Genomic DNA, 10,059 nt, shown 5'->3' with positions numbered 1-10,059 from the left:
AATGATCTGTTACTTTAATAATATATTGAAATATTTCATTATTTTTGCTAAAAAATGAAAATAACATAGGCCTTAATACAGGCCACAAATTAATATTTGATAAGAGTAAATTATTTTTTGTATAAATATTTTATAAAATAATAGTTTAGAAACATTTGCCACAGTCAGTACCACGGATGGGTGGCCACTTGAGAATACTGTGTGCGGTTGCATTTTTATTTAAAATATATGGTATAATAAATAAGTATATATTTAAATTGATTACTTCATTGAAAATTTTAATAATATACTTTAATATTAATGATATTTATGAAAAATATATATTTGTAAAAATTTTCATTTATTACTGGCAACAGCCATACCACGTTGAAAACACCGGTTCTCGTCCGATCACCGAAGTTAAGCAACATTGGGCACAGTCAGTACTTGGATGGGTGACCGCTTGGGAACACTGTGTGCGGTTGCCTTTTTATATTAAAAATATAAATTATTTTTCTTCTTTTCTTTTTTTTTACACACCATATATAAATATATGTTATTTAGAAATGTAAACCTTTTATATTATTCATCAACAAATAAATATTATTTTTTGTATAAAATTTTATTGCATTTATAACTCATATCATGGTTACTTTAAAGCGAGAAGTTTTTTTAATATTTCAAATGAATATAAAATAATATAAATTTTATGAAATTTATTTATTTTTAGAAATAGCAATCGCTTATAATTATAACAAAATTTTAATAATGTTTAATTTTATTTCAATAATTTATATTTATATATATATATATATATATATATATATATATATATATATATATATTTTTTAATAAAAATAATATACTCTTATTTAATAATATATGTTGGTCCTATATATAGGACCGAAAATATTTCTTATTTGTTTTTTTTTTTTTAAATTGTCATTTAAAACGCTTATGCACGTTCTCCACGAATACGTCTTGCCAATTGTATATCCTTAGGCATAATTGTAACACGCTTTGCATGAATTGCGCATAAATTGGTATCTTCAAATAAACCTACTAAATAGGCTTCACTAGCTTCTTGTAATGCCATAACAGCTGAACTTTGAAAACGTAAATCGGTTTTAAAATCTTGTGCAATTTCACGTACTAAACGTTGGAATGGTAATTTACGAATTAACAATTCAGTACTTTTTTGATAACGACGAATTTCTCGTAAAGCTACTGTACCAGGACGATATCTGTGTGGTTTTTTTACTCCACCAGTTGCTGGTGCACTTTTACGTGCAGCTTTCGTTGCTAATTGTTTTCTTGGTGCTTTACCACCAGTTGATTTACGTGCAGTTTGCTTGGTTCTAGCCATTTTCAAATAATAATGTTTTTACAAAAAAACACACAATTTTAAAAATTATATTCGACAATTTGATACTACAAAGTCAAATGTTTAAATGCGAAATAAATGTGTTGTATTTATATTTATATGAAATTTCAAAATTTTTGTTGTCATATCCTATTGGATAGCTATCAGAGTATGGACTAATCAAATTGTATAGGCGTGGCTTAAAAAATCTTTAATGCTTTATATAAAAAGGCACAATTGTACCGGCGCTCACATACATTACAATACTTGTGAGGTTAACACACGTGTTATCCGTTCGTTAAAATATTGTAAATAATTTTTTATTAAAATGACTGGCAGAGGAAAAGGTGGAAAGGGTCTTGGAAAAGGGGGTGCAAAACGTCATAGAAAAGTTTTGCGTGATAATATCCAAGGTATTACAAAACCTGCAATTCGTCGTTTAGCACGACGAGGTGGAGTAAAACGTATCTCTGGTTTAATTTATGAAGAAACACGTGGTGTACTTAAAGTATTCCTTGAAAATGTTATTCGGGATGCTGTTACATATACTGAACACGCAAAACGTAAAACAGTTACAGCTATGGATGTTGTATATGCATTAAAACGACAAGGTCGTACTTTGTATGGTTTTGGAGGTTAAGAAAATATAATAATTTACTTAAAATATTTAGTAAATTTATTAAAGAATATTTAATACATCCGATAAATTTAAACAGGCTTTCCTTTTTGGGAAGCCACTAATTTTATTTATATAAGAGTAAATAAATTTGTTAATAAATATAACATATTATATAATTTGTTTACAACAAATTATTTTGTTTATAACATACATTACCAAATATTTTTATTTTTTTTTTTTATTGTAATATATCTGCAATAATAAATTATAATTTGTATATTATCTATTTTATTTTACAATAACTTATTGAATTTTTGAAAAAATTTTATTATAAATTAATATACTATTATATTTTTTATATATACAAGTTAAGAGTAACAAGTATCGATAGGAGATTATCGAATTTATAACTAATAAAACATTTCGCCTTAATCAAAGAAAATAAAGATTTTGCTATACCATTTTTTATACTTTCAATAAATAATTTATTATTAAATTTTTATTATTTCATTTATTTTTTAAAATTATTAAAAATATTTTTCTAATAATTATAAGCGTACATAAACAAGTAGTAAATGTAAAATGAAAATAATAAAGGTAATGTAATGCATTTGCATTACACTGATTTACGATATATATTCCGCGATATCCTTTATTATATTTAAAATTAATAATATTGATATACTAATAATAGATATATTCAAGCTATTAATATATAAAATTTTATATTAAATATGATATTAATAATTGTTTATTTAATTTTTTTGTATATATAAAAATAATTTACTCTTATTTAAAAAATTTGATGGCTCTCTTAAAAAGAGAGCCGTTTTTATATGTTGATGTATTTTTATGTTATCAATTAAATAATATTTTCGATTTATTTATTTTGAACTTGTATATTTTGTAACAGCTTTAGTACCTTCACTAACAGCGTGCTTTGCCAATTCACCAGGTAATAATAATCGAACTGCGGTTTGAATTTCCCGACTTGTGATTGTTGAACGTTTATTATAATGTGCTAAACGTGATGCTTCAGCAGCAATACGTTCAAAAATATCATTAACAAAACTGTTCATGATACTCATAGCTTTACTAGAGATACCAGTATCAGGATGCACTTGTTTTAATACTTTGTAAATGTAAATTGCATATGATTCCTTGCGCTTCCTCTTCTTTTTCTTATCACTCTTTGATATATTTTTTTGAGCTTTGCCAGCTTTTTTTGCTGCTTTTCCACTTGTTTTTGGTGGCATTGTTACAAACAATTAATATACACAGATAGTTACAGAACACCAGTCAGTATATGTATGAGCGTGTCGTGTATACAACTAGCGTATTATACGCGAAGATGGATATAACAATAAAAATGAATACTACTCTCTGATTGGCTGAAAATAATACTATAAGGTGATTGGTTTATTTTTAAAGTTTTATATTTTATAAATATTATAAATTAAAATACCCAAATAACATTTTAAACATTTATGTTACAATCCCCGTAACGTACACATCTGTGTGATTATATTTACAAAAAAAAATATTAATTAAATAAATTTATTCGCTATGTCTGGACGAGGTAAAGGTGGTAAAGTAAAGGGAAAGGCAAAGTCAAGATCAAGCCGAGCAGGATTACAATTTCCTGTTGGAAGAATTCACAGATTATTACGAAAAGGAAATTATGCTGAACGAGTAGGTGCTGGTGCCCCAGTATATTTGGCTGCTGTTATGGAATATTTGGCTGCAGAAGTTCTCGAGTTAGCTGGTAATGCTGCCCGTGATAACAAAAAAACACGTATCATTCCACGTCATTTACAATTGGCAATTCGTAATGATGAAGAATTAAATAAATTATTATCTGGTGTAACAATTGCTCAAGGTGGTGTATTACCAAACATTCAAGCAGTGTTATTACCAAAGAAAACTGAAAAGAAAGCATAAATTAAAAACATTGCATTAATTTTTATAATAATAATACATCGATCATAGGCCTTTTAATAAAAGGCCACAAATTTATTTAAAATAAGAGTAAAAATTATTTTTATAAATAATATATTATAATATTTTTTTAAAGAATCAATTTAAATAATTATAAATTAATGATTCTTTTTTTTTTTTTTCTTTTTTATATGTTATTATGGAAATAATTCATCATATTATGATGACATTTAGGTAACATATTATAAGAATATTCATAAAATATTATCAAAATAATATTGTATTATGATGATATTTAGACAAAATATTATAAGAATATACACAAAATATTATCAAAATAATATCATTAGATAACAAAACTGTTCATGATACTCATACCTTTACTAGAGATAAAAGTATCAGGATGCACTTGTATTAATACATATTATCACAACATCACAAAATATTTTTTAAAAGGAAAAATTTTTTAAAAATTATTATAAAATTTGATTGAATTAAATTTCAATTTATTTTTTTAATAATTAAAGAAAAAAAAAAGCATATAAACTTTCTATTGAAAATGTTATTTTCAACTAGATGGCCAAGTGAACTTTGTTACACAAACAATATATGACGTATTCGTTATTTAAATAATCAGTATCCTTTGATATTATATCAATACGTTACTCTCTTCTTTTGATACATATTAATAAAATTTCAATTTATAAGATTTTATGTCAATTATATAAATAATATTATAAATTTTCTAAATACATAAGTTAAGTAACAAAAAATTTGAATAACAAGATAAATTTATATATTATGTTTTAATACTCGATACTATAATATATCGCATCCGTTACCAATTATTCGGTATCCTTTGATTTATACACAGAATGAACCAAAAATATGTATCAAATTTATTTTATTTATTTATATATTTAATATTATTATTATTATTTTATATTACAAAGTTTCTTAACGAAGCTTACAATGATTTCTCATATCGTACTTAACAAAATTATTTAGATCATATAAAATTTAAATTGTTAAAAAATTTTTATATTTATTATTATTATTTATTTTTATTAAAATTACATAACATAAAATTAATAATATTTTAATAATTATATAAATTAATTCTTATTTAAAATAATCTTATATTAATCTCAACAAATACTCTAATAATATATTTTGTCATAAATTTTTTTATATTTAAAATAAATATTATAATATATAAATACTTATATCAGTATAAAATTTCTTTATATAATTATGAAAAAATTAATTTAATAGTTAATTATTGATATTAATGCATAAATAAAAGTATTTTCTAATGAAATATATTTTGTCAATGTTCGATTAACACATTTCATAATAATACGTTTTCATTATTGACAAAAAAAGTTTTTCTAAAAATGAAATCTTATACTATAATATATATATTTATATATTAAATTTTTTAATTATTTATATACTAATAATTTATAATAAATCGATATTAAATAAAAAATAAAAATATATACTTTTTAAGTTTACCTTAAAAATATTATTGTTTTGTATGATTGAAATAATTAATATTAAACTATGTTTATTAATAATTGTTAATAAAAAAATTAAATATATTTTAATTTATAAAATAAATATTATTATTAAATTTATAATTTATTATTTTATATATTATAGAAATTGAAAAAATAAATCATGTTTACTACGACAGTAAATTAGAAATACTATTTAATTTTTATGTGTTTTCTACATGGTACTTTGACTTACATAGGGACTTATATTATTGTGAATAATGATATAATTGAAAACCTTTATTTTTTATTTGATAGAATTATTATATTTTATCATTTAAATATTTATAATAAATACATTATTTTTATAAAGTAAAAAATATGGCCGAAGAAAATTCTACAGCTGTTGCAGCAACTGCGGTTACTGCTGCTTCTACAACACCAACAAAAAAAGCAACAGCTTCTGGTGCTAAACGTACAAAACAACATTCAAAACCAACACATCCACGTACATCAGAAATGGTTGTTAACGCAATTAAAAATTTAAAAGAACGTGGTGGTTCATCATTACAAGCAATTAAAAAATATTTAGCTGCAAATTATAAAGTGGATTCTGATAAAATTTCACCATTTATTAAAAAATATTTAAAAGCTGCTGTAACTGAGGGAGCCTTGGTACAAACTAAAGGTAAAGGTGCATCTGGTTCATTCAAATTGGCTGCTTCCGCTTCATCTAATTCTTCAGCTAAATCAAAAGTATCCAAAAAAGAAAGTGGAGCAAAAGGTTCAGCAAAGAGTGCTAAAAGTAAACGGGCACCAAAAGAAAAGAAAGCCACAACTACATCATTGGCAGCCAAAAAGCCTAAAGCAAAAAAAGCGACTCCATCATCATCAACTGCTGCTAAAAAAGTTACTGCAAAATCATCAGCGGCATCAAAAAAAGCACCAGTTAAAGCAAAACCAGCAAAAAGTACAAAATCCGCTGCCAAAAGTAGCCCTGCTCGTAAACCGAAAGCACCAAAAGCTAAGAAAGCTTCTGTTGCCAAATCATCTCCTACAAAAATTAAAAAAGCAGCACCAAAAAAGAAATGATCTGTTACTTTAATAATATATTGAAATATTTCATTATTTTTGCTAAAAAATGAAAATAACATAGGCCTTAATACAGGCCACAAATTAATATTTGATAAGAGTAAATTATTTTTTGTATAAATATTTTATAAAATAATAGTTTAGAAACATTTGCCACAGTCAGTACCACGGATGGGTGGCCACTTGAGAATACTGTGTGCGGTTGCATTTTTATTTAAAATATATGGTATAATAAATAAGTATATATTTAAATTGATTACTTCATTGAAAATTTTAATAATATACTTTAATATTAATGATATTTATGAAAAATATATATTTGTAAAAATTTTCATTTATTACTGGCAACAGCCATACCACGTTGAAAACACCGGTTCTCGTCCGATCACCGAAGTTAAGCAACATTGGGCACAGTCAGTACTTGGATGGGTGACCGCTTGGGAACACTGTGTGCGGTTGCCTTTTTATATTAAAAATATAAATTATTTTTCTTCTTTTCTTTTTTTTTACACACCATATATAAATATATGTTATTTAGAAATGTAAACCTTTTATATTATTCATCAACAAATAAATATTATTTTTTGTATAAAATTTTATTGCATTTATAACTCATATCATGGTTACTTTAAAGCGAGAAGTTTTTTTAATATTTCAAATGAATATAAAATAATATAAATTTTATGAAATTTATTTATTTTTAGAAATAGCAATCGCTTATAATTATAACAAAATTTTAATAATGTTTAATTTTATTTCAATAATTTATATTTATATATATATATATATATATATATATATATATATATATATATATATATTTTATTAAAAATAATATACTCTTATTTAATAATATATGTTGGTCCTATATATAGGACCGAAAATATTTCTTATTTGTTTTTTTTTTTTTAAATTGTCATTTAAAACGCTTATGCACGTTCTCCACGAATACGTCTTGCCAATTGTATATCCTTAGGCATAATTGTAACACGCTTTGCATGAATTGCGCATAAATTGGTATCTTCAAATAAACCTACTAAATAGGCTTCACTAGCTTCTTGTAATGCCATAACAGCTGAACTTTGAAAACGTAAATCGGTTTTAAAATCTTGTGCAATTTCACGTACTAAACGTTGGAATGGTAATTTACGAATTAACAATTCAGTACTTTTTTGATAACGACGAATTTCTCGTAAAGCTACTGTACCAGGACGATATCTGTGTGGTTTTTTTACTCCACCAGTTGCTGGTGCACTTTTACGTGCAGCTTTCGTTGCTAATTGTTTTCTTGGTGCTTTACCACCAGTTGATTTACGTGCAGTTTGCTTGGTTCTAGCCATTTTCAAATAATAATGTTTTTACAAAAAAACACACAATTTTAAAAATTATATTCGACAATTTGATACTACAAAGTCAAATGTTTAAATGCGAAATAAATGTGTTGTATTTATATTTATATGAAATTTCAAAATTTTTGTTGTCATATCCTATTGGATAGCTATCAGAGTATGGACTAATCAAATTGTATAGGCGTGGCTTAAAAAATCTTTAATGCTTTATATAAAAAGGCACAATTGTACCGGCGCTCACATACATTACAATACTTGTGAGGTTAACACACGTGTTATCCGTTCGTTAAAATATTGTAAATAATTTTTTATTAAAATGACTGGCAGAGGAAAAGGTGGAAAGGGTCTTGGAAAAGGGGGTGCAAAACGTCATAGAAAAGTTTTGCGTGATAATATCCAAGGTATTACAAAACCTGCAATTCGTCGTTTAGCACGACGAGGTGGAGTAAAACGTATCTCTGGTTTAATTTATGAAGAAACACGTGGTGTACTTAAAGTATTCCTTGAAAATGTTATTCGGGATGCTGTTACATATACTGAACACGCAAAACGTAAAACAGTTACAGCTATGGATGTTGTATATGCATTAAAACGACAAGGTCGTACTTTGTATGGTTTTGGAGGTTAAGAAAATATAATAATTTACTTAAAATATTTAGTAAATTTATTAAAGAATATTTAATACATCCGATAAATTTAAACAGGCTTTCCTTTTTGGGAAGCCACTAATTTTATTTATATAAGAGTAAATAAATTTGTTAATAAATATAACATATTATATAATTTGTTTACAACAAATTATTTTGTTTATAACATACATTACCAAATATTTTTATTTTTTTTTTTTATTGTAATATATCTGCAATAATAAATTATAATTTGTATATTATCTATTTTATTTTACAATAACTTATTGAATTTTTGAAAAAATTTTATTATAAATTAATATACTATTATATTTTTTATATATACAAGTTAAGAGTAACAAGTATCGATAGGAGATTATCGAATTTATAACTAATAAAACATTTCGCCTTAATCAAAGAAAATAAAGATTTTGCTATACCATTTTTTATACTTTCAATAAATAATTTATTATTAAATTTTTATTATTTCATTTATTTTTTAAAATTATTAAAAATATTTTTCTAATAATTATAAGCGTACATAAACAAGTAGTAAATGTAAAATGAAAATAATAAAGGTAATGTAATGCATTTGCATTACACTGATTTACGATATATATTCCGCGATATCCTTTATTATATTTAAAATTAATAATATTGATATACTAATAATAGATATATTCAAGCTATTAATATATAAAATTTTATATTAAATATGATATTAATAATTGTTTATTTAATTTTTTTGTATATATAAAAATAATTTACTCTTATTTAAAAAATTTGATGGCTCTCTTAAAAAGAGAGCCGTTTTTATATGTTGATGTATTTTTATGTTATCAATTAAATAATATTTTCGATTTATTTATTTTGAACTTGTATATTTTGTAACAGCTTTAGTACCTTCACTAACAGCGTGCTTTGCCAATTCACCAGGTAATAATAATCGAACTGCGGTTTGAATTTCCCGACTTGTGATTGTTGAACGTTTATTATAATGTGCTAAACGTGATGCTTCAGCAGCAATACGTTCAAAAATATCATTAACAAAACTGTTCATGATACTCATAGCTTTACTAGAGATACCAGTATCAGGATGCACTTGTTTTAATACTTTGTAAATGTAAATTGCATATGATTCCTTGCGCTTCCTCTTCTTTTTCTTATCACTCTTTGATATATTTTTTTGAGCTTTGCCAGCTTTTTTTGCTGCTTTTCCACTTGTTTTTGGTGGCATTGTTACAAACAATTAATATACACAGATAGTTACAGAACACCAGTCAGTATATGTATGAGCGTGTCGTGTATACAACTAGCGTATTATATACGCGAAGATGGATATAACAATAAAAATGAATACTACTCTCTGATTGGCTGAAAATAATACTATAAGGTGATTGGTTTATTTTTAAAGTTTTATATTTTATAAATATTATAAATTAAAATACCCAAATAACATTTTAAACATTTATGTTACAATCCCCGTAACGTACACATCTGTGTGATTATATTTACAAAAAAAAATATTAATTAAATAAATTTATTCGCTATGTCTGGACGAGGTAAAGGTGGTAAAGTAAAGGGAAAGGCAAAG

At 24.5% G+C, this 10,059-nt stretch overlaps 2 non-coding genes across 2 annotated transcripts; both read left to right on the top strand.

The window, feature by feature from the left end:
- Positions 1–348: 348 nt before the first annotated feature.
- Positions 349–467, top strand: LOC123303929. Its single transcript, XR_006535996.1, has one exon. It is a non-coding gene; the product is annotated as a 5S ribosomal RNA (ribosomal RNA).
- A 6,366-nt stretch (positions 468–6,833) lies between these two features.
- LOC123303928 lies at positions 6,834–6,952 on the top strand. The gene has a single exon (XR_006535995.1). It is a non-coding gene; the product is annotated as a 5S ribosomal RNA (ribosomal RNA).
- The last annotated feature ends 3,107 nt before the right edge of the window (positions 6,953–10,059 follow it).

Source organism: Chrysoperla carnea (assembly GCF_905475395.1).
Source record: "Chrysoperla carnea chromosome X unlocalized genomic scaffold, inChrCarn1.1 SUPER_X_unloc_160, whole genome shotgun sequence".
Lineage (NCBI taxonomy): Eukaryota > Metazoa > Arthropoda > Insecta > Neuroptera > Chrysopidae > Chrysoperla > Chrysoperla carnea.
Note: the sequence above shows the minus strand (reverse complement) of the source record. Positions and strands in the feature narration are given on the sequence as shown.